The sequence below is a fragment of the Antechinus flavipes genome, chromosome 1 (assembly GCF_016432865.1).
Source record: "Antechinus flavipes isolate AdamAnt ecotype Samford, QLD, Australia chromosome 1, AdamAnt_v2, whole genome shotgun sequence".
NCBI classification, from domain to species: Eukaryota; Metazoa; Chordata; class Mammalia; order Dasyuromorphia; family Dasyuridae; genus Antechinus; species Antechinus flavipes.
In genome coordinates this window covers 302217872-302244980 of record NC_067398.1, presented here as the reverse complement: position 1 = coordinate 302244980, position 27109 = coordinate 302217872, and the positions used below count along the sequence as shown (strand labels likewise).

General features: G+C 33.9%; 1 pseudogene; it reads right to left on the bottom strand.

Annotated features, from left to right (window-relative positions):
• Positions 1-22677: 22677 nt before the first annotated feature.
• Positions 22678-23138, bottom strand: LOC127539375 (ORM1-like protein 1; annotated as a pseudogene).
• Positions 23139-27109: the final 3971 nt, after the last annotated feature.

Genomic DNA, 27109 nt, shown 5'->3' with positions numbered 1-27109 from the left:
ACCATTTTACACATTCTCTTTTTTAAGGAGTTATTTTCTTTTTCTGTTTCACAAATTCTGTTTTTCTGAGAATTGTTTTTTTTTCCCATTTTATCAAATCTATCTTTTAATGCATTATATGACTTTTCTAAACCCTCTTTCAAAGTTTTTTCCCAATTTTTCTTCTAGCTCTCCTTTAAAATCATTTTTAGTTTCTTCTAGGAGAGATTTGAGTGTTGGGGACCAATTTATATCACCTTTTGGGGCTTCATCTGGAGACAATCTACCTTTAGTCTCCTCAGTATTTGATATCTGTTCTTTTCTTTCATCATAAAAGCTGTCTATCATCAGAGTTCTCTTGACTTTTGTACTCATTTTTTGAAAAAAAAGTTGAGGTCTGCATTTAGGGCAGTGGAGGTTTTCCAAGTTTCCTCTACAAGCAGTGGCTTCCTCCATCAGTGGCTGGGGCTGCGTTGGGTCAGTGCTGACTCACTCCTGGTACTGGGTGGTGGTGGTGGCCAGGTCCGTGAGATTCTGGCATTTCAGGGTTCATTATTTACCTTTTGTGTTTAAGTTGCATATTTTCTAACTTTTAGGCTGATCTACTGGCTTACAGTCAGGACAGAGTAGCCAACACTGCTTCTGTAGATTCTTCTTCATAGATTCTCTGCCACACAGAGTCTACACCCCCCCTCCTCCCCAGGGTTCATACTGTCATGGTACTGTCTATGCTGGCTTTTGTGCTCAGCTGCTTATGCTTGGCTGCCTCCCTCCTGTTTCTGATTGAAACAGATCTTTTCTGGCAATCTTTGAAATTATCTTCTGGTGATAATTTATTGCACTTCCAATATTTGTGGGTTCTGCCCATCCAGAGCTAATTCAGAGGCTAGATTTGCTCATTAATCTGAGAGTTGTAGGTGAAAGTCAGGGAAAAATGTGTTTCGTTTCCACCATCTTGGCTCTGCTTTCAGAAGTCCTTACTAATTCTTCAAAAAAACAAAAACAAAAACAACCCCCCCCCCAAAAAAAAAAAAAAAAAACCAAAAGCTTCTGTGTAACTCTGGGCAAGTCACTTTCACATGGAATCTTAATATGGAAAATTATATATTCTGAGCTTGCATTTGACATATGTGCTGTATGCAGATTTAACCCACATATCATGTGTCGGTGTTCATTAGAACCTAGATGTAGAGCTGGGGCCAATTGATCAGTCTAATACACTCAGAAAATCTGTAGGCCTTTAATTGAGGCCTAGGGAAGCTAAATGATCCACTAAAGGTCATCATAAATAATACAAATATGGACACACAAACAGATAAACAATATCAAAGGTGGAATTTGAATAGGTTATAGGATATAGGCTTAGAGTTAGACTCTCATTTTAAAGATGAAGAAACTAAGACCTAAAGATGTTTAATTTGCTTAGGATGACAGTACTCACCACAAAATTAATAAGAAAGAAAGTTAAGGAGATTAATAGAATTTTAGGAAAGTTAATTATGTTAGATATTTGGAGAAAATTGAATGAAGACAGAAGGGGGTACATATTCTTCTCAGTAATTTGTGGAATCTATACAAAACCTTGAAACAAGGATGCTTAAAAGGTACTAAGTAGAATTGAGGAGACAATGGTTATCTAGTTTAGCATGGTTCAGTATGATTGATTTAATCCTACAACAAATAATGATATCCTAGTGCTATAATGATTGGTTTATACACAGTGTGGAGCATATAAGCAGGGACTGAGAGCCACAGAAGACAAGCACACTAGAAGCTCTCGGAGCCAAGGAGACAGAAATTCATTTCACCTTCAGTCAGGCTCCTGGTAGCTGGCCTGGCCTCCTGCACTTCCCCACTAAGACCAAGAACATTCTGAAAGGTTCTCCAGAAAGCTGCCCAGCCCCAGGAAGGAGACAATAAAGGATTTGGACTTTAACACCTAGCTGTTCACATGGTGATTATTGAACCCAAATGAAGGCTGCTCCCAAGATTCCCAGAGATCCCCAGGAAAACCAAATAAAGGAATATTACAAAAATAGACCAAAAAGTAATTGAAAACTAAATAATCTCATCCTAACGAATGAATGGGTGAAACAGCAAATCATAGACACAATCAATAATTTCATCCAAGAGAATGATCACGAGACAACATATCAAAATTTGTGGGATGTAGTTGAAGGGGTAATAAGGAGAACTTTATATCTCTAGATGCTTAACTTGCATAAAATTAAGAGATGGTCAATGAATTGGGATTACAACTAAAAAAGGTGGAAAAAGTACAAATTAAAAACCTTAATCAAACACTAAGTTTGTAATTCTAAAAATAAAAGGGGAGATGAATAAAATTGAAAATTAAAAAAAAACTATTGAATTGATAAATAAAATTAAGTTTGGTTTTATGACAAAAACAAAATAGATAAACCTTTGTTCATTTGATTAGAAAAAGGAAAGAGGAAAATCAAATTGTTAGTATAAAAACTGAAAAGGGAGAACTTTCCACCAATGAAGAGGAAATTCAAGCAATAATTAGAACTTATTTTGCCCAAATTTATGCCAATAAATTTGATAACCTAAGTGAAATGGAGGAATGCCTATAATAATATAGGTTGTCCAGATTAAGAGAAGAGGAAATAAATTACTTAAATAGTCCCATTTTCAAAAAAAAGAGATAGAACAAGTTATTAATCAACTCCTTAAGAAAAAATCTCCAGAATCAGATGGATTTACATGTGAATTCTACCAAACATTTAAAAAACAATTAACTCTCATTGAAAAAAATAGGGAACGAAGGATTCCTATCAAATTCTTTTTATGACATAGACCTAAACCAGGTAGGATGAAAACAGGGAAAGAAAATTATAGACCAATTTCCCTAATGAATATTGATTCAAAAATCTTAAATGAACTATTAACAAAGAGATTAAAGAAAGTCATCACCATGATAATACACTATGACCAAGTAGGATTTATACCAGGAATGCAGGGTTGGTTCAATATTAGGAAAACTATTAACATAATTGACTGTATCAATAATCAAATTAACAAAAACCATATGATTATCTCAATAGATGCAGAAAAAGCATTTGATAAAATCCAACATCCATTCCTATTAAGAACACCAGAGAGTATAGAAGTCAATTGATTTTTCCTTAAAATAATCAGTAGTATCTATTTAAAACCATCAGTATGCATCATATGTAATGGAGATAAACTAGAATCATTTCCAATACAATCAGGAGAGAAACAAGTTTGCCCACTATCACTATTGTATTAGAAATGCTTGCTTTGACAATGAGAAAAAAAAAGAGAGTAAAGGAATTAGAGTAGATAATAAGGAAACAAAATTATCACTCTTTGCAGATGATATGATGGTATATTTTGAGAAATCTAGAGAATCACCTAAAAACTATTAGAAATAATCCATAAATTTAGCAAAGTTGTAGGATACAAAATAAATCCAAACAATTCATCAGCATTTTTACATTTTATCAACAAAGTCCAGCATCAAGAGACACAAAGAGAAATTCCATTTTAAATAATGGTTGGTTATATAAAATATTTGGGGAGTCTATCTGCCAAGGCAAAGTCAGGAACCATAGGAACACAACTACAAAACCCTTTCCACACAAATAAAGTCAGATTTAATCAATTGGAAAAATATCAAGTGCTCATGGTTAGGCCAAGAAATATAATAAAAATGATAACACTATCTAAATTAATCTTTTTATTCAGTGTCATACCCAATCAAACTCCCAAGAACTTATTTTACAGATCTAGAAAAAATAATAACAAAGTTCATCGGAAGAACAACAGGTCAAGAAATTCAAGGGAATTAATTTTTAAAAATGCCAATGAAGGTGGCCTAGCTGTGCCAGACCTAAAACTATATTATAAAGCAGTGGTCATCAAAAACCACTTGTTTCTAGCTAAGAAAAACTAAAACAAACAACAAACAAACAAACAAACAAAAAAAACCTGATAAATGGAATAGATCAGGATCACAGAAGAAAATATTCAGTGACTATAGCAATCTAGTGTTTGACAAACCCAAAGACCCCACCTTTTGGGATAAAAACTCACTCTTTGAGAAAAACTGCTGGGAAAATTGGGTACTATAATAGCAAAAACTAGGCATTGAGCCACGCTTAACACCATATATCAAGATAAGGTCAAAATGGGTTTATGATTTAGACATAAAGAGTGATGTTATAAGAAAATTAGAAGAACATAGGGTAGTTTACCTCTCAGATCTCTGGAGAAGGAAGAAATCTGTGATCAAAGAAGAGCTGGAACTCATTATTGAACATCAAATAGATAATTTTTATTATATTAAGTTAAAAAGTTTTTGTACAAACAAAACTAATGCAGACAAAATTAGAAGGGAAGTAATACATTGGGAAAACATTTTTATATTCAAGTGTTCTGATATCAGCTTCATTTCTAAAATATATAGACTCAAATTTATAAGAAGTTAAGCCATTCTCCAATTGACAAATGGTCAAAGGATATGAACAGACAATTTTCAGGTGAAGAAATTGAAAACATCTCTAGTCATGAAAAGAGTCTGTAAATCACTATTGATCAAAGAAATACAAATTAAGACAAATCTGAGGTACCACTATATATCTCTCAGATTGGCTAAGTTAACAGGAAAAATAATGACGAATATTGATGGGGATATGGAAAAACTGGAACACTAATGCATTCTTGGTAAAATTGTGAACTGATCCACCATTTTGGAGAGCAATTTGGAACTACTCCCAAAGGGCCATCAAACTGTGCATACCCTTTGATCCATCAATTTTTCTACTGGGCTTACATCCCAAAGAGATTTTAAAAAAGGAAATTGTGCAAAATACTTGTGGTAGCTCTTTTTGAAGTGTCAAGAAACTAGAAACTGACTAGATGTCCATCAGTTGGAGAATGAATTTGGATCAGCAGTATGATTTCATAGAAGCCTGGAGAGACTTACATGAACTGATACTAAACAAAATGAGCAGAACCATTAGGTCATTGTACACAGAACATTGTACACAGCAAAAAGAAGATTATATGATGGTCAATTCTGATGGATGTGGCTCTCTTCAACAATGAGATGATTCAGAACAGTTCCAATGATCTTATGATGAAGAGAGTCACTGACACTCAGAGAAAAGACTGTGGGAACTGAGTGTGATTCACAACATAGCATTTTAACTCTGTTGGTGTTTGCTTGCATTTTATTTTCTTTCTTATTTTTTCCTGTTTGATTTGATCTTTTCTTGTTCAGCAAGATAATTGTATAAATATGTATTTCTGATTTAATAAAAAGATCACAGTGGTCAAAAATATTTGATAAGGAATTTTAAATCCAAATTCTCTTAATCTCCAGTCTGGTATGACAAAACTGTCTGTGACTATTGTATATACAATTCAAAAGCTATTATATAATGTGTTTCTACAGTTTGTACATATGAAGTCATTGCAATTTTTATAGACACACAACACATTTTTTTAATTGAAAGAGAAAAGTGGTGTAATTGATCTCTATGTAGTTCCTTCATCTTTTTTGTTGTTCAGAAAGGAAGTTATTTATAGTGCATTCAAGGGACTAGAGAATAGCTTTTCTGATCTATGATTGAGAAGGCAAGAAATAGGAGAGAGAGTTGGGTACTCTTAATTTATGATCCAAAACAATTTCAAAAAACATATGATGAAAAATGCTACTCAATTTCAGAGAGAAAACTTATGAATTCTGAGTCCATAATGAAACATTTTCATTTTTTTCTCCTATGCGATAATTAATTTAGAAATTTTTAGAATAAATTTATATATATGATGAGTATCATACTTCTTACCTTATCAATTGATACATGAAGAAGTGGCTTAAGGGAGAAAATTTAGAACTGATAATTTAGGTAAGCAGATAAAAAGAGATAGGTGGATGAATAAAGACAGATGAATGTTTGTTAATTGCATAATCGCTGATCAGTAGCAGCAATGTTGTAATAATAATTATATATTGCTGTTATTGTATATAATATTTTCCTAGTTCTGTTCATTTCATTTTGCATTAGTTCATATAAGTGTTTCCAGGTTTTTGACACCATTCTCTTCATCATTTTTTATAGTACAAATATATTTCATCACATTTATATACCATTACTTGTTTAATCATATCTTACTTTATGAGTATCTGTTTGGTTTCCAATTCTTTATCATCATAAAAAAAACACAATAAAAATCCATGACATAAATACCTTTGTAGAAATGAACTATTTTCTTTTTTCTTTGATTTTGTTGGGGGTGCAAACTAGTATTGCTGGATCAACAGTATGTGGTTTTATAACCCTTTGGGCATAGTTCTGAATTGTTCTCCATAATGTTCTCCAGTTTATAACTACACCAACAATGCAGTAGTGTATGTGTTTTTCCATATCCTCTCCATTATTTGTCATTTTCTATCATATTAAATGAGTGTGAGGTGATAATTTAGAATTTCAGCAAGTATTTATTCAGGCCAAACACTAGACATTAAGATATAAGAACAAAGAGTAAAATAAATTCTCATAAGATGCATTCATTCTAATGGTGAAAACAACTATATGTGTACATACAGATATGCATATATATGTATATATATGCCTTCCATATATATGTATATGTATGTATATTAATAATAAATATAAAATAATAGATATTAAATATTTAAGCACAAGAAAGTCAGGGAGGGGGACACTAACACTTGGAGGAATCAAGAAAGGTTTTCTGAGAGATAAAAGAACCCGTTTCCTTGACAATGATTTTAAGGTATTGTTACCATATTCCTCTTTAGGGAGAATTATGGAGATTGAATATGGATGGAAGCCCAGTATTTTCACTTTCTTTTTGTTGTTTGCTTTTCTTTTTGTTTCTCATGTTTTTCTCTTTTAACTTGATTTTTGTTGCAGAAGATGACAAATATGAAAATATGTTTACAATAATTGTATATATTTAACCTGTATCAGATTACTTACTGTTTTGGGAGAGGAAGGGAAGGAAGAAAGGGAGAAAAATTAGGAATATAAAGTTTACAAAAATGAATATTGAAGATTATCTTTATATATATTCAGAAAGATAAACTACTATTGGGAAGAAAAGAAATGTTCAGCTCTGAAACTCATTCCAAAGGACCCTATAGCTGCAGAAAGAATATATGAAAACTTATTTTTATTGCCAGAGTTAGGAGTTTAGAGGAGTTTTTTTCCCAAATTACTCTGAGGAAAAGCAAGATAGTGTATTTATTCAACAATGTGTGTTAATATTGTTTTCAGTGCCTTATAAGTTTGCTCAATTAGACATTTTGTTGCTCTAATAACACCAATGTTTTACATTGTTAACTTGGTAAACAACTTAATATCTAGGCCTGATAACAAGAAATTCTGTTTTTTCCCTACCTCCCCAAACTGGATGGTGATAAAGCAAGTCAAATGAGCTGAATTACCATTAAAAGTCCCTACAATGTGAAAGTAAATCCGTGTGGGTCTAGTGTAGGTGTGAACAACAGGCTACATTATTATGGCTTTCTCTCTCTCTCCTCCTTGTATGTACCCAACAGCTCAGGTAACATGTCAAGTAGAGGAGTTTTCACACAAATTTGTATCTCTGTCTCTTTGTCTCTATCTCTCTGCCTCTCTCTGTATGTCTCTCATCAGGATTCTCCCATAAACAATTGTTTCTTTCCTTTTCTCTTCTGCGAAGTTTGCAGCTTAGTATGGATTAATATGATTTGCTTTGACAGATTTCTATTACTGACTTGCTGGAGAAGCTCAAACAGAGGGGAGCTGGGGCTTCAGGAGTACAAAGTACTACTATTATTATTATTTCTACTGGGAATAGAAAAATGGTACTTGTTCTAGCATCATTTGTAAAATATCAGCTCACAGTGATTAGTCCTTGTAACTGCTATTGCTACTCTGTGACATAGCTGTCAAAAGCAGAGCTGGTGAGTCACACTAAGCCTCCAGAGTCATTTAATCTGGCCGTCAGAAGCCTGTTTTCTAGATCTGGACTGCCAGTCATGCAGGCTTTTCAGAGTTTTAGTTCTTGGGCTCTTTACCTCTGTGCTTTCTTGAGATGTTGACTTAGTGGTGGTGAAGAAGGAGCAAAGACCACCAGGACTACTCTTGGGACAGGCAGATTTGAAAGAGATAAGATACTTTGAAATGATAAGAATTATCTATAGGAAGACATAAAATCCTGCATGACACATTGCAAATTGCTGGATTTTAGCAGCTGTTTTCTCCATGCTGCCCCCCTCTCCCTGCTTTTAATTGATTAATTGATGGAAATATCCTTAACTTTTTTTTTAAATGAATATGTTATTGGGAGCATGCTGGCAGGGTGATAATAAGGACTAACTTGATACTAGAGAGGAAGGTTAATAAAAGGCATTCCTTTGTGGAAATGGAAAAAACAAATGAAAAAACCTTGCTGATTCATCACAAATCATCCATTTTTTAAAAAAATGCTTACTTCTTTGAAATTGAAAAATCCAAATGATTTTTCACTTCTGAGTCACACTTCTGAGAAAGGTTTTACATTAAAAAACATTGTTATTAAAGCAACATGAAGATTCAGATCAAAATAACTTGGTACCATTATTTCCTTCAATGATATATCATCCTATCATTCAAAATAGGATTAAATCATAATATCATATAATGGCAATGGGTCTGGAAAAAGCAATGAAAAAGAACTGTTTTTCAACATGATATTGATATAGTGGTAAAAAGGAAACACTTTAAAAAGCTGCTTAGTAAAATACTATAATATTCAAAGCATAATAGAGGTATGCGATCCCTATAAACTGTTTTTGCTATTTTACTGAGTCTATTTGCCTTACCTCTGGTCTATTTAGGTTTGTGTTCAACATATTTTTCTTTGACCTAGCTCTTGCCACAAGAGATACTTCCATTTTATATCCAGCTATTAAAAATAATTTCAACTTCATGATAAAATAAAAGCCAAACAGTTTAATTCAATTGGAGAAACCATGGTAACATCAAGAAACATCAGAATTGGATAGCATAAAATGCAGCATATCAATTACTTCTCAAAGTCTCTTCCTAAAGCAAGAGGCTCATTATGAGACTAACATGACCAAGATGCTAAAAATGTAGCATCTTTCATTCAAGTTGCTATTTCACATTAACCTTCAATATATAGGAAACAGATAAAGTATAGTTCTTGCTCCATGCATTGCTCATAGACACTGTGTCTCAAACCTGGGCAATTGGTGTTAATACTCTGGGTTGTCTTTTAGCCCATGTGCATTTGGGTTTAGGGTCAGTTTAATTGACACAGATTCTTGCTAAGTTAGGCAAGGATGATATTTTATCTGACCCAGAAAATAATGGATAAGAGAAGTTATTAACCACTTAATCATAGTCAGGAAGGTTTAGAAATGGTTATAGCCATGTTTTAGTTACACACAGTACTGTGCATGTGTTTTTCTCTGCCACACCTTTTTTGCCCTTTCCTTTTCCTCTTGTCACTTCCTCAATCATCACCTTGCTTAATCAATCCAATCCGGGTCACTGAAATACTAAGAATACCAGAAAAAAGGAGGAGAGGCGAATAAGTCTAGATCAGAGGCAAGGACCTGGCAAAAATGCACATATTTACAAAAATAATTATTGTTCTATCTTGGAGGGGAGAAGGATTGTAGGGGAAAGGGGAAAATACCTGGGCAAACTTAGATAGGTGAAGGAAATATAACGCAGTGGGAAAAGCAGAGACAGTCAGAGAACTTGACTTCTATTCTTAATTACCTGAATGGATTTGTTAAAGTCTCTTCTCTCCCTGGACCTCAGTTTCATCATCTGTAAAATGAGAGAGTTGAACTAGATGGTCTCTGAAGTTCTTTGCAGCTCTATATCTTTGATCCTATGAGTATTCTCAATTGACTCTAACCCTAGGGCAAAGCCTCTTTACTTTACAGTCTCTTTTGAACGTTGTGCTGAATGTAATTGGGTCTGGCCCATAGAGGCAACTGTAGCCAGAAAAAAGCATTAGAGGTCTATAAGTTAGTGCTAATCTTGGCTGACCTCAGGGCTATAGGTAAGTTCTCATTATAGAAGGAAGATAACCATACCTACATAGTTGCAGACAATCTCCAGACTATGCATTCCCTTTTTAGTTTCTTAGCCTGTTAGACCCAAGTTTCCCAACCACTACTTTGTAGGCCAGTATCAGTATGCTACCATATTTTGTTTCTTGATTTTTACTGGTCTTTAAATTTTTTATCAAAGGTTCTTAATTTTAAATTTAAATAAAAAAGCAAATAGAAACAAGACAAATTCTCCCTCTCTTTGCATTCTTTTCCTTTTACTCATGGCTCTCTCTTTCTGGAATCTAGTGCCTACTCTTTTCCCATACAATTAAGAACCATATTACTGAAAATGAAGAAGGTTGGACAGTGAGTGGAAAGGAAGTCTGATATTTTACTTATCTGTAGTACAATGTGTTTGTTTGTTGAGGGGTGGGGGTGGGTGGCAATTATGTGAAACAGTGAATAGAGTGCTGAGCCTGAAGTCAGGAAGGCTTATTTCCTCAATTCAAATCTAGCCTCAGACATTTATTAGCTATGTGACCCTCGACAAGTTATTTAGCCCTGTTTGCCTCAGTTCCTCATCTGAAAAATGATCCTTAAAAGGAAATGGCAAAAACTCTCCAGTATCTTTGCAAGGAAAACCACAAATAGAGGTATGAAGAATTGGACATTACTGAATAACTAAACAATAACAAAGAAATATTGTTGGTTAATATTTGTAGCCTAGCACCTCTTTTCCCTTCCCTCTCCCTAAATCCAATGGATTTCTATCTAACAAACACTTTAAAAAAAATCATGAAAAAATCTACAACATCATGAGCAAAGCATTGAACTATGTACTTGAGAAGATACAAGATTTAGGCAAAACATCATCTATGGAACTTATATTCTGACATTAATTTTCCTATTATAAATTTTCTATGAGGGATGCTAGTAGCAAATGCAATGAGCAAAACAGGAAAAAATGCTAAAGAAAGAAAAAGAGAAAGGTGCAGAATTTTTCTGGATTGTCCCCAAGGCTAGTGTTCTGAGAAAATAAAGACTCAGGAGTTGTCTTTTGTTGTGATTTTAATCATCTGTTTATTCATTCAAAAATAAAATTTTATCTTTAAGTGCTTCTTCTGTGCCAGTCATTGTGTTAGACATTAGGGATGTAATAACAAAATAAAACTGTCTCTGATCTCAAGGTTTTTATATTCTTTTGGGTACAACAGTTGGGGAGAGATAGAGAAACATATATGACAAGCATACTTAGAGTAAATACAAAATAATATTTGGGGGTAGGTGGAAAGTATGGATATCTGAGACATAAATCTTATAGGGAGATGGGTCTTAAATTCAGCCTTGAAGTAAGCTAAGGACTCTAAGATAAAGGTGAGGAAAAAGTATTTTACAGGCTTGGAGTGGGAATGGGAGTAGCTTATGTAACAGTATGGAGGAAGATGGGAGATGGAATGAATGTTCTGTAGAGGAAACACAAGGAAGTTTGTTTGACTGTAGTGCAGAGTATGTAAAGAAAATTTAAAAGAAATTAGTCTAGAATGGCAGGTTAAAGTCAGATTGTAAAGGGCTCTAAATGCCTAACAGAGGATCTGTATATTATTTTAAAAGCTTTTGCATATCACTGGAGCTTCTTGAGTAGAGTCAATAAATATTCAATCAATAAATATTTATTAATTGTCTACTATGTGCCAGGAATTGTACTAAGAGCTGGGGATAGAAGAAAGAAAGAAAGAAGAAAGAAAGAAAGAAAGAAAGAAAGAAAGAAAGAAAGAAAGAAAGAAAGAAAGAAAGAAAGAAAGAAAGAAAGAGCAAAAGACAAATCGTACTCTTAAAGAGATTATATTTTAATGGGAAAGATAACCTAAAGAAGGAAACTGAAAAAAAGTAGGATGGGGAAAGTGTGGTGACTGGGAAGTATAGAGGAGTATGACTGAATAGGAAATGAAAAAGTGATTGGCCTAACACCTTTCTTAAATAGAGGTGCTCTCTATGAGAAGCAAGGGCTCTAGGAGCAGAAAACACTGGTGTGGTATGAGTTCCAGGACTGAATTTCTTCCAAGGTAAAGAGGCTTGGGGCATATGGAGGAGTTCAGAGGAGTCCAGCTGATTGGTAAATGGAGAGATGGTTGGTTTGGATATCCTCTTTAAATAGAAGTTCTGGGAAGTGTTCTTTACCCTCCAATGAAAGGGAACTCTTACACATGGTAAGAGTTCCAGGAGCAGAAGACATTGGTGTGGTGTGAGTTCCAGGGCTGAATTTCTTCCAAGATAAAAAGGCTTGTGGGACATAATGGATTCCAGAGGAGTCCAGCTGGCTGGGAAATAAAAGAGTAGGGGAGCAGAATAATCAGTTAGATGCTTTAGGAATATCAACTTCACAGCTGTGTGAAGGTCAATGGTGAAATAGAAGAGAGACTGAAGACATGGAAAACTTATTAGCAAATTACTGCAGTAGTCCAGGCAAGTGTTGTCATCCTAGGATTCCAATTATGCGAGCAGAGAGAAAGAGATGGAACTGAGAGAAGTGGGTAGAATCAGCAAGATCTAGTAGCTGATTGGATATGTATGGGGAGGAAGAGCTAAAGAAAAAAATGATGAAGATGACTCTGATGTTGCAAGTCATCAGAGGGATGATAATGGTGCCCTCAACAAAAACAGACACAGAGTCATCATCAACTACCTTTACAATACATAGATCTTCAGGCACGATGAAGAAACACACAAAACACAAGAACACAAGTCACAACACATGGGGAAATGACTCAGAACCCTATAATTACATAGTTCTGTCATAAGGGTACCTTATCTATTTCTCTTTTTTTTTCCCCAAAAATGATTAATTGCTTAAGACCATCAGTCAAGAGTTTGGGATCCTCCTCTTTTATATGTTTCCCATAGGTAACTTCAAAATGAGAGAGTTTCAGGCACTTCAGACTGTTCATGACCCCATAGAGCATACTGTCCATAGGTTTTCTTAGCAAAGAAATTGGAGTGGTTTGTCATTCCTCTTCTAATAGATTACAGAAGACATGACTAGTATATGAGGTCAGATTTGAATTCAGATCTTCCTAATTCCAGGCCTAATTCTCTATCCATTGAGCCATCTAACTAGGCAAATAGAAGTTAATTGACGTGCTGCAAATCACCCAGGTAGTAAGTGTCTGAGTTCAGATTTGAACTCAGGCCTTTTTGACTCCAGACCCAATGCTCTATACATTGAATCACCTAGTCATTTAAAGAGATGTTAATGTCCTTTGCTTCCAGTAGCAGTTCCTACCTTTCATAATCATAATATTATTATGTGCCAGGTACTGTGCTAAACACTTTATAAATACTATCTCTTTTGATTCTCACAGCAACCTTGCAAGATAGATGCCATTTTTACCCTTACTTTTAAAGATAAGAAAACTGAAGCAGATAGAGGTTAAGTGCTGTGGCTCAGATCTCAAAAGCAGTAAGTATCTGAGGCCTGATTTAAACTCTTCAGACCTAGAATATCATCCAAATTTGCTTGCTTTGCTTTCTGATTTCAGCATTATCTTCAGAAAAATACTTGTCATCCTTTTTTTCTTCTTACCTCTTCTGCTTCAAAGCACTCTCCAAATAGAGGAATTTAATCAGACTTTGTCACAGTATCTCTTTAAAAATGAAGTTTTTCCAGGCCAACGCATTCATTGGTATGGTTGCTACTGACTCAATTCAATTACCATGTTCAACACGTAAAGTAAGAGAAAATAGATATTATTTCTTCCTTTTCTGTGAAGCGATTTGCATGCAGACTAGCTCTAGGCTGATATGTTCCATTTTATTATTGACAACATCATAGGATAAACATGTCACAGATATAAGACATCCTGAGCATGGGTAGTACATTTAAGAAAATGAAGGAATTCTTTAAAAAAGGACCTGGGCAGAGAGGAGGAAAACAAAGAAAGAAGAAATAGGTGAGAGAACCAAGCAATGATACTAGTAGAATGTAGGCACCTTGAGGGTAGCAACATTTACTCTTTTGTCTTTGTTTCTCTGGAGTGTGACACAGTGCTTTGCTTTCAATAGGCACTGAATTAACATGTATTGAAGATAATTAAGCTGTTGAATTATTCTTGAAATTTTTTCAGGTTCAATTACCAGAGTGAACTTAATCCTTGCCTATATCTCTGCTTCCTGCTTTTATCTTTTGGAATCCTCATTACTTTCACTTCCACCTTGAATCATATGAAGATATTTTTAAGCCATATGCTAAATTTATGATCAGAATATCCTGCTCAGTTCCTAAATAATATTATTTAAGATTAATAACAATAACTCACATTTATTCAGAGTCTAAGAACTTGGAAAGTTTGTCATTGGATATATTTGTCTGTGAAAGATAATGATTTAAATCAAAGAATTTGTTTAAAGTGAAAAATGAGACCTTTAAGGGGTCTCATTTAACATTTGTTTTTTCCTTGCCTTTCCCATATACTTAATTTATATGACAATACGTGTGTGATGGTTAGTAGGATGGGACAATGGGACAACGTGCTAAAGAAAATCAAGGTGCCAAAGATTCATACAAAATTTTGTTGTTTGTGAGAACCCACTAACATGAATGAAAGGGTGGCAAAAAGAGATTGCTAACCAGGAATTAATGAAAATGTTAAGGAGCTTTTTAATCCTAAATCAGATAGCTGTTTGGAACTGTAATGCTGGAGAAACTGAGGCAAGACAGAGCTTAGTTTTTAATGTTTTATTTGAATTTCTGAGAGGGAGAGATTTTCTGGGGGGCAGAGAAGAATCTATTTGTCCCCCAGGGCTGAATTGGACTTTTGTCTCAAAGAATTCATCATCAAATGTGAGATCCCTGTGATTTTTAATAGGTCTTTAAGTGATCAGGGGAGACAAAGGCAAAGGGTAGAGTCTGTACATTGGTGAGCAGGAATTTCCAGGAATCGACCATAAATCCAGTTCTGACAGGTTGGGGAGGAGTGAGAACCATAATTTCTGATAATTTAGGAAGACTTAACAGTCAGGAAGTTTGAAATAGAATATCTCCTCCTTATCTGAGATTAAACATTTACAATCTATGGCCCAATATTGGCTAGTCTTAAATTATATCATCTTAATAGTCAGGAAGGGGGGTTGCAATCAGGGGGATTGAGGCAGAACAATTTAGGGAAACTGAGGCAGAACACTAAAAGGAAACTGTGGCACAACAGAAAAAGGATGTACATCCTAATGCCAGTAGTAGTTAAATTCAAAGGAGATTACATGTCTCTTGGCTCTAATTAGCTGGCTGGTCAATGTTCCTTAAGAGTTTAGTCTCTAGAGAATAAGATTATGGTAATTGTCAGACCTTTCCTTATGGAGAAAAACATATAACCAACCTGAGTATGTGAAGCCTATATCAATAAATAAGAGAGACAGGCTGACAGGCAGAGAGGCAGAGATAACGAGAGGGAGATAGAGAGACAGGGATGGAGTTTGAAACAGAGACAGAGAAAGGCAGACAAATTTAGATGGAGAGGCAGAGACAGAAAGAGAGAGAGAGAAAGAGATAAAAATAGAGAGACATACTGACTGACAGACAGACAGAGATAGAATAACATTACACAGAGAGACAGAGAAATGGCAGCTATACCAAGATCATTGTAAGTATCAAATAAGATCATGTTTGTAAAGCATTTTACAAACCTTAAATATATAAATGTTAGAGTTATTGTTATCAAATATTTCAGGAAACTCTAAAAGAATAAGGATTTTAAAAGGATTTAGATTTTACAATTAAGACTAATTCTGTCCCATGTGTAATAACAAATGCATTAAGTGGAGCTTTGTGAATTAAGGCTTTGAGTGGTTATGGACTCACAGAATATTTTAAATTTAAAATGCTTTTTCAAAGGGTGTGGGGCACATGAGAGAAGAATTGTCTGTGATGCTGCTGCATTTATAGTTGCTTTACATGCAGTATATCACTTGATTTTCATAACAACCCCTTAAGGTAAGTACTACAGACATTATGATGACCATTGTACAGATGAAGAAAGTGAGATAAGAAGATAAATGATTTGTCCATGATCATACAATTATTATGTGCTAGAGGTAGAATTTGAATTTTTTTCAGTTGTTTTTCAGTTCTGCCTGACATTTCTTGATCCCATTGGAGTTTTCTAGGCAAATATACTGGAATGGTTAGCCTTTTCTTTTCCAGCTAATTTATACAAATGAGGAAACTGAGGCAAACATAACTTGCCCAGAGAGACACAGTTACTAAATATTTGAGGCCAGATTTAAACTCAGGATAATGAGTCTTCCTGACTTTAGATTCAGCAAAATCCCATGTGCTATTTAGTTGTCCTAAGATTTGAACTTAGGCTATCTTTATTCCATCCTTTTCCCACTACTCCACTCCATTTCTCTGCCAACTTTTTTCCTATTCAGTTGGAGAGTTTGACAACAAATGCTTATTGAGGCAAAACTTTATATTAAATGTTGCTTGGAGAAACAAACAAACAACAACAATAACAAAAATGCCACCTTCCTGACTTCCTATTTTATTGAGATATGGAGACAATGAAAAAGAAAGGAGGAAAGAAAAAAAAAAAAACAGAGCAAAACCATTTCAGGGTGAGTAACAGTAGCATATTGCCTAGTGCCAATAGAATTTCAGTCAACTTATATTAAAATAATTGATCAAGTTTGTATAATAAACTGTTTGAATATACAAAGATAATGGTTACCTATAGTTCACTGCATAATTTAGGGCCTCCAAAGACAAGTATGAGTAAATCTTTGGAGAATGTTACTGTACGTCTTCAAACAAATCATTAGAATTAGAAGTAAGCAAAGAGAGAAGGAAAAAGAGCAATTTAAAATAAATTTTGATACCTATTCAAGAAAGAGTTCATCCTTGATCAATAGCTGATGCTGTCAAGAGAATATTGTCCTAGAGCCTTATCATCCTTTACTCCAGAAAAATGAATTCTCACCACTTAAACAAGGCACATCCTTTAATTTTTTCTTTTTTTTTATTATTATAGCTTTTTATTTACAAGATATATGCATGGGTAATTTTTTAACATTGAAAATTGCAAAATATTTTTTTTCCAATTTTCCCCTCCTTCCCCCTCTTTCCGAAATGGTAGTAGACTAACACATGTTAAATATGTTAAAGTATATGTTAAATACAATATATGTATATATGTCCATGCAGTTATTTTGCTGCACAAAAATAATTGGACTTTGAAATTGTGTACAATTAACCTGTGAAGGAAATCAAAAATGCAGGTGGACAAAATAGAGGGATTGGAAATTCTATGTAGTGGTTCATATTCATTTCCCAGAGTTCTTTTGCTGGATGTAGCTGGTTCAATTCATTACTGCTGTATTGGAACCAATTTGGTTCATCTTATTATTGAAGAGGGCCACGTCTATCAGAATTGATCATCATATAGTATTGTTGTTAAAGTATATAATGATCTCCTGGTCCTGCTCATTTCATTCAGCATCAATTCATGTAAGTCTCTCCCAGGCCTTGTCCTTTAAATTAATAAACAACATGAATTATCATCCATTACAAAGTGGTTTAGAGTAGGCACTGAGTGAGCTCATGCACCTACTCATTCCTGACATTATGAGACATAGTTCTAGATATAAGCACAGAAGCATTTTAATCTTAAGAAATAATAGGAATAGTGAAAAATTAGGAAACATTAAATAAACTGAAGCTTATTTTCTCAGAAGCACACACAACTAGCTGGTGATCTTCTTGAATTCCCCGGCTCATTCACCCATGACCCTCAACCCTCAAAGTTACACATTCAATAGAAGTGGTTCCTCTGAGTAGTAGTCTGCTCTCTTGGATTGAGAATAGGTCAGGAGACCTAGATAAAAGTCTTCAATCCAACATACTATGATTTTATAATTCTAGGAGAAGCTACTTAACTTCTCAGTAATTGATACAATTCTCTTAGACAATAAACTATAGAATTGATGCTGCTCAGCTTTGGTAAAAATATATTTTCTTATAAGGAGTTCCCTAATCCATTAAAGTTACAGATTCAATAAAGAAAAAAAAAACTGCTTTCTACAAACCCATTTTCTATTTGGGCAGGCTGTGAAGTTGCAGGTGGCAGTAAGCATAGTTGGGAAAGTTACACTTGAAATAATTTTGAAAATGTGAAAGACTTGATTTAATCTAATTTGGCTCCTGCTGAGGAATAAAACTCAAACTACCATTTAAACAAACTTATAGCCAAGAAAGATATGGAAGCCAGCATTGTAAAAATGAGCATCCTTTCCAGATGTCCTATCAAGAAATAATCTTAGATTTCCAGATGTGCACATAATTTTCCCTTTGGGAGACATATTTTTTTGCTATCCAATAGACTCTTGGACTAGTTTTTAGAAAATTAAAATAAAGGGTCATAGAAACATAAAAGAGAATTGTATGGAATCTTAGAGGTCAGTGAGTGTGATCTCATAGTATAATTAATAAAGCACAAGGCTGGAGTCAGGAAGGCCTAAATTCAAATCCATCTTTGGACTCTATACCCTCTATATGGCTCTATAACCTCACAAGTTACAACCTCATTCTACCTCAGTTTCTTCAATGCTAAAACAAGGATAATAATAGCACTTATTTCTTAAGATTGTTAGGCTCTTCACATGAGAGAATATTTGTAAATTAATTAGCAAAAAGGCTCATAGCAGGTTTTTTTTTTTTTTTTTTTGTGGTGGCAAAATATTCGAAAACGAGTGGAAGCACATTAATTGAGGAATTGCTGAATAAGTTGTGGTACATGAAAGTAATGCAATGTTATAGTTATGTCAAAAATGATGAACAGGCTAATTCTAGAAAGGCCTAAAAAGATTTACATAAACTGAAGATGAGTGAAAAAAGAAGAACACTGTTCAAAGCAACAACAGAATTATGCAATGATAGCTTGGGTTCTTCTCAACAGTTCAGTGATCCAAGGAAATCCCCAAAAAAACTTCTGAAGGAAAATTTCATCTGCATCCGGAGATAGAACTATGGAGGCTGAATGTAGATCTACATATAATATTTTCATTTTTTTTCTTGTGGTTTTCCCCTTTTGTTCTGATCTTTTTTTCCTGACACAATTCATGGAAACATGTAAAATATTTTTGCATGTAATTGGGAAAATGAAAATAATAAAAAGCAAAACAAAAATAAACAAAAAGTACTTAGCAAATTACCTGGCAGATGGTAGAAGTTTAATAAATGTATGTTTTCTTCCTTCTACAGCATATCAGATAGAAAACTATCTTAGTAGGGGAGATCTAGGGATGACCTGTTCTAGTGTTAAATACCTGTAATTATTATTATTATTATTTATATTAAACCAAAATATACACCCTTATGATTTCCAATTATTTCCTATAACTTAGTTTAGTTCATTGGTGAAAATTTTTAAGATTAAAAGTGTGCAAGACATTACTGAAGACCCTCATCATTTTCTCCTAATGCATAAGGATAAAAGTTACATGTTCTAACCCCCTGGCCATTTCTAAAAAAAAAATGTGACTAGCTTATCCTCTTATACTTTCTGTCTTGGAATTGCAGACAAAAAATGGCACAAATATTTTTTGTCTTTGAGGATCTCATTCTATTTAGTGTCTAGATCTATCATATGGAATAAATCAAAATAAATCACAATCTTTTTGTATGAATTAAAATCCTATCTAAGCTGAGGACCCTCACATACCTGAAGGTGGTTATAATTTATTTAGGTGATAACCTCATTTTAGCTTTTCTTTGTGTATAAACTTCAATGTCACAATGATCTCTAGTTCTGAAGAAAAATATTCTGAATACATGTATTTATATTTTTAAAAAATCTATTTATGGAAGAAAAACACCCATTTCTCTGAGTGTTTCAAAATAAAGACAAAACCCGAAACCATATAAAGACAATTGCACAATTAGTTTCTTTACTTAAGGCTATCAATGCAAAACAGTTATTTTTCCCAAAGTGACAGTTTCAAGATAGTATGGCTTTATTATGATAAACTGATCTTTAAGTAATCTGAAACTATTTTATATAATTAACTTTAATTTATTTCCCCCAAATCACTGAATTTTGGAATGTTTAACTTTTCAATGACTTATTTCTGATACTTGTTTTAGCTAATTATCATTAACAGAAAGTTTTGTGGAAACCTCAATGCTGAATTATGTGCATCGGCTAGGGCCAGAAATTGCAATTCTCCTAATTCAAAGAACAGTCTAGTAACAGACTTAAAATTATATTTTTAATTTCTCTTCCTTGACCACTTAAATTGGAACCCATCTTGAAAGTAAAGTTAATAGGTAAAATGGAGTTTGAGAAAAGGATCTACAGAGGGAAAGTATAACCCTTTATTGCAAAGCTACAGAAAGACAGAGACAGAAACAGAGGCAGAGGCAGAGGTAGAGACAGACAGAGGCAGAGGCAGAGGTAGAGACAGACAGAGGCAGAGGGAGAGGGGGGCAGTATTTATTATTTTACATTGTATCACAGCTGGAGAAAATTGTTTTTATTAGACAATTTCCTTATATTTATTGCTATATATTTAGTATTTAAGTATTCTCCAGATAAGACAATTTAACCTTTAAATGGTTCTACTAGATAATCAGGAAATTATACATTATGCTTCAGACTGTCTGGCATTAAATTAGTTTGTTTTTTTTTTTTTCCCCAGAAATGATTAGCAGCCCTTTAAAAAACATAAACCAACAACAGCAAAAGTAGAACTTTGCTTTGCCACAAATCAATGGCTGAAAAGTCACTAGAAGCTGACACCTTTTAATGAGGCTTGAAAATACATCAGATCCAGGACATATCTATTCTCTGATCCAGAAATGACCACATCTAGATATAAAGAGTGAGCCAGCAAGAAAAAAGTACATTTGTAAAATAAAAAAGAGATGGTTATCTTAAGAATAGGATATTCAATCTTTACACAAGATAGTTTTGCTCTACATATAAATGTACTGAAATTCTTGAATGTGACTGATTGGATAATTCTTCCTACATAGTAACATTTTATTATCAACTTAGCTATTCCTTTTATGACCAAAGAAAAACCAGAGATCATTACTGATCACAAAATAGAAAAAAAATTGATTATATCAAATTGAAAAGTTTTTGTACAAAAAAAAAAAAAAACTAATGCAGACAAGATTTAAAAGGAAGCAATAAACTGGGAAAATATTTTTATAGTCAAAGGTTCTGATAAAGGCCTCATTTCTAAAATATATAGAGAATTGACTCTAATTTATAAGAAATCAAGCCATTCTCCAATCAATAAATGGTCAAAGGATATGAACAGACAATTCTCAGACGAAGAAATTGAAAATATTTCTAGCCATATGAAAAGATGCTCCAAGTCATTATAAATCAAAGAAATTCAAATTAAGACAACTCTGAGATATCACTACACACCTGTCAGACTGGCTAGAATGACAGGGAAAGATAATGCAAAATGTTGGCAGGAATGTGGAAAAATAGAGACACTAATACATTGTTGGTGAAATTGTGAATACATCCAACCAATTTGGAACTATGCTCAAAAAGTTATCAAACTGTGCATACTCTTTGATCCAGCAGTGCTACTACTGGGCTTATACCCCAAAGAGATCTTAAAGAAAGGAAAGGGACCTGTATGTGCAAGAATGTTTGTGGCAGCCCTCTTTGTAGTGGCCAGAAACTAGAAAGTGAGTGGATGCCCATCAGTTGGAGAATGGCTGAATAAATTGTGGTATATGAATATTATGGAATATTATTGTTCGATAAGAAATGACCAACAGGATGATATCAGAAAGGCCTGGAGAGACTTACATGAATTGATGCTGAGTGAAATGAGCAGGACCAGGAGATCACTATATACTTCAACAACACTATATGATGATCAGTTCTGATGGACCTGGCCATCTTTAGCAAGGAGATGAACCAAATCAGTTCCAGTGGAGCAGTAATGAACTGAACCAGCTATACCCAGCGAAAGAACTCTGGGAGATGACTAAGAACCATTACATTGAATTCCCAATCCCTATATTTTTGCCCGCCTGCATTTTTGATTTCCTTCACAGGCTAACTGTACAATATTTCAGAGTCTGATTCTTTTTGCACAGCAAAACAACTGTTTGGACATGTATACTTATTTTGTATTTAATTTATACTTTAATTATCTAACGTGTATTGGTCATCCTGCCATCTAGGGGAGGGGTGGAGGGAAGGAGGGGAAAAATTGGAACAAAATGTTTGGCAATTGTCAATGCTGTAAAATTACCCATATAAAATAACCTGTAAATAAAAAGCTATTAGTAATAATAATAAAAAAAACCCTAGTTATTTCTATCTTCAAAACTCCTGTGCAAATGTACAAATTTTTTCTCATCTTACTTGTGACTGGGGCCTTGTGAGTGGAAAACTTCTGCAGAAATTTAGCAGATATACTTATAGACATCTTGTAAAAATCTGTTTTTCCTTATAATATGTAAATAAATATGAAATTTTGGATGTAAATACTTCCCATTGCACATTACAATTTAAATGACATAGCATGCTGCTTATTCCTTTCTTACACAAAAAGCAGTAGCCACAGATTTGATTAGAATGATTCAGTTTCACATTTTCAGATTAGTACTTATTAATACTAAAGATCTGAACATTATGCAGTTGTGGCTTTGGAGGAATTAGTACACTTAGGAGAGAAACTGTGTTTAAGAAGAATTGTGTAGGATCATCCTTGGTGTAGAAACTTGCCCGAAAATGTAGAATTATTGGAAAAATTGTGACAAACTTTCTCAAGAAGTAAACTCTATTCCATAGTTCAGTTGTCCTCAGTGAATTAGCAGCCTGGTTTTACCTTGTCAAGGATTTCAAAAGGTATTCCTCTTACTGAATATAAAAATACATTCTCAGAGTATGTCTAATATCCATTAATATCCAAACAACAGAGATACTGAAGAAAGAAATGTTGAAACAATATGCTGAAGACAATATGAAGCAAACCAATTCCCAATGCATATCAGCCACATGTCACAACTGCTTATTACCTGGTATTTGTATTTACTTGTGTGAGCAATTTCAACGTTCATTTTTTGCTCTCAAAATGGGCACCAAGTTAGGGGAAGGAGGCAGTAAGTGGCATCCTCCATTTGGATTGAAGGATTCCTGTCCTGCCAGAGGCCTGCAGTTCCCCCAGAACCCAAGCCTTGTTATTCCCTCCAAGTATTTTAAATGAAATTGTCTTCAAACATAGATCAATCAGTCAACAAGTATTTATTGATCAACCATTTAATGCTTAACAGAACTTCACTAGAAAAGAAAGAAGGGCCTCCTGACACTAGTTCTGGAAAATGAATACCTTGACCCTGAATCAACTTTTCACCTCAATTAGAGCACTCTGAAAAACCAATTATTCATGCATATCCGACAAACCACGATTTGCATTCTTTGGGATAGAAAAAGAACTAAGCAAAGACATTATCTCCATATGGTAAACATGTTCATTCTGCTTTTCATTAAACTGATCTAAAGAGAAGAATAATTTTTTTTAAAAAATTGATTTCATTTGTAGTCTGGTGGGAAATTTTTGATGCAGTTATTTTGAGAATTAAAAAGTTGAACAAGAAAACGTATTATTGATTCTCTTTTGTTCATGTAGCTTATGTAGGATTGATTAAAAAACTCAACAGTCCTAAGTTTCACTTAATCATTCCAAGGCAATTAAAAAAAATTTCTTAGAGCTGCCAAGATCTAGAGTATTCTGCTCTAACGGTATGGGAGTTTGAGGAATATAAATATATAAATATTAAATATATATGTATATACATCTGTGTATGCATATGCCTATACACACATCTATATAAGTTTATATATAATATATATATATATATATATATGTGTGAGCATCTGCATTGTATATATGCACTAAGCATGCATGCATATTCATATACATAAATATATACATATAACATGTATACATATAGGCACACACAAATATATACATATCTGTGTGTGTGTGTGTGTGTGTGTGTCTTTATATGAGAGACTAGAATGGTATAACAGATAGAAAACTAGTTTTTTAGTTAGGGTAATCTATATTCAAATTCTGTCTTTTAACATATCCTAACTCAGGACTCCAGTTATATTAATTAACTTCTCAGTGTCACAGGCAACTTTTCTAATACTTGAAACTGCAGAGAATATGCTCATCTGAGATGGTGAGAAAATTCTTCACAAGGAATGGCCTATACAAGTCAACATGTATTTATTAAGCATTTGTTATGTTTTGGGCAACTGAGCAGCTATACCAAAAACATCACAATTTAAAATAGAAACAGACATATATTTATAAAGGTATATATGCATGTATCTCTGTATATATATATATGTGTGTGTGTGTGTGTGTGTGTGTGTGTGTGTGTGTGTGTATATGTATGTAATATGTAATGCATGTATAGGATAGGGTAGAGACTTTTTTTTTTATGACTTCCTTAGCATGAGTAACTCTCAGGTAAGATAAGGCCCTTTGTCAATGTGTGTGTAGGGGGCAGGGCAGTGGTGGTGAAGAGGGGAGGATAGTGGTAGCAAAAAGAGGAATTTTTTCCACAGTGTGTAACCCTGGAGAGTGGCCTAGAACACTAAGAAGTTAAGTGACTTCTCCAGAATGACAGAGAGTCAAAGAGTCTACCTTGAATTCAGGATGAATTAACTTCAAGGATGATTTTCTCCCTTGTGTCATGATCCCTTTTATGCACAGGGAGAATCTATAATAAAAATAAAAGAGAACCAATATTTTTTTCAAAATTAGAAATGAGGAAAGTCATGTACATGAAATCTAAAGGCAGCTGGCAGACACAAAGTGGAAATGGGAAAGCACTTTGTCTAGTAATGCCTTGGAAACTGCTAAGGCAATGCTTGACTGCTAGCAAAGTGTTGGCAGATGTGGAGGCACTCCCCTCCCAGCTGGGACCCATAGCAGAATTGATGACATCCTACGTTTACTTTACAGCAATAAAATCCTCCATTTTATAATTTAGTCCCATCATTTAAATTTTGCAAAGATTTTTTTTTCTTTAATAGAGTATGATTAAATGTTCCAGAAGGAGAAGAGTCTATAAATAAGGACAATATTCTAGTCTGATCAAGGAAAAACCAACTCATTTGCTCCCCTCTTGAAGATAGTCTGAACCCAATACAAAGAGAAAACTTTTATCTCTGGGAAAAAGCTTGGGGATAAGAGACAGCTGAAATGCTAAAAAATAAATATGTAGATAAATACCCATCAAGGGTTCCATCCAATCAAGAATATGTAAATGTCATAGTGTCTAATATATTTGACAAGTGATATTAATTGTGATGTAAGTTGAAAACTGTCTTCAGTAAAACCTAATTAATTCTAGTCCCTACTGAATCAAAATTTGTGATGATGGGGGCTGCACTGAAATATACATTTTTACTATCTATGAAAAAGGTCGTATTAAACAAATTAATAGTGTAAACAAGAAGGAAAAATGCTAGAACTGCTTAAGGAAATAATTTCCAAGCACTTGGGAAACACTGTTGTCACATTATTCCACTTGTTTGGTCATTCATTTAATAATTCAACAAAAGTTTTGCTCTAGTAAATGACCTTATCATCTGATCATATACACACATAACACAAATTATTCTAATCACTTCATAAAAAGAGATCCCTTAAAAAGGAACTACTAGCAAATATTTTCTCATTGGACTAATTCAGATTTTTATATGTACTTAAAAGTAATTGAAATGTCATTTCCTTTTAAAAAATATTTTCAGTCCAATTCAATCCAGTCAGTCTATTTCAATATAGTCCAATATATAATCCAGCAAACTTCAAGAAACTTTATTACCCAAAAAAGTTAAGAACAATGAATAGTGGATACAAGATTGTTTTCAGAATAAGAAAGATCTAATTTCAATCTCATCTCTGACAAATACTGACTAAATAGCACAAGAGAAATCTTCTAACCACTAATAAACCCAAGAAATTCTTTAGACAAAATGCTAAAATGATTTATAATCTGAATCAGTTAAAGGTAGTTTTCTCACTGGCTGCTCTCTATCTCCAATGTAGTCACAGATCTGAAACAGAAAACAGAAAGTTATCAGACATTTAGGACCTATTTAGGACCCAAAGACAAATAGAAAACAATCTCCATTTTTCAAGATCCTTAAAATCTACATCTCATTTCAGAATTTTTAAAACATTTATACTTGCCTCCTTTCTGAATTTACTGTAATTTTAATAGTTTTGATAATCCTCACTTTGACTTCCTTTACCTCAAAATTACTGTAATTTTAATAGTTTTGATAATCCTCACTTTGACTTCCTTTACCTCAAATCTGAAGAAAGGAAGATTGACCTTGTATAAAATAATGATTTAATATTTTGGAAAGTAATGATAGAGGAGAGCAGGGTAACCCTCCCCCAACAAAGGGCATGATAAATACCATGGTTTGGGACTGCAAAGAGACTCTGATAAATTAGGTTTTTATCAGGAGTTATAATATAGTAATAGGCAGAGTGATTACTGTGTTCTGGTCTTGTGTTTTGGCTTTGGAGGTTGGTAAGTATTCTGTTTCATTGTTCAAACAGCAATTCCAATTACTCAACCGACCTTAGCTGGTATGTTTATATCTACAATTCTTCCCAGGTTGCTGCTGACTTGGCAGAAATTTCCTCTCAAAAGAACCTAGGAAGCAGGAACCAGATTAGGGAAAACTTTCATCTCTCTAGGGCTAGAAGAAATCATAAAGCTTTCTAGTACTATCACTATGTTTTAGAGATGAAGTAGATGAAGTCAGAATAGTTAAGGGATTTATCCAAAATTATATATAAGGTGATAAATTAGGAAAACAGGTTGTCTTTCTCACTGTGTCTTCATTTCTCTGTCTCTAACTCTTTTTGTCTCTGTTTTCTCTGTCTCTGTTGGTTTCTATCTATCCTGTTTCTGTCTCTCTCCCTCTCTCTCTTGCATATGTACTTGCACCACATGGACCAAAAAAAACAAAAAAACAAAACAAAACAGGGACAGGG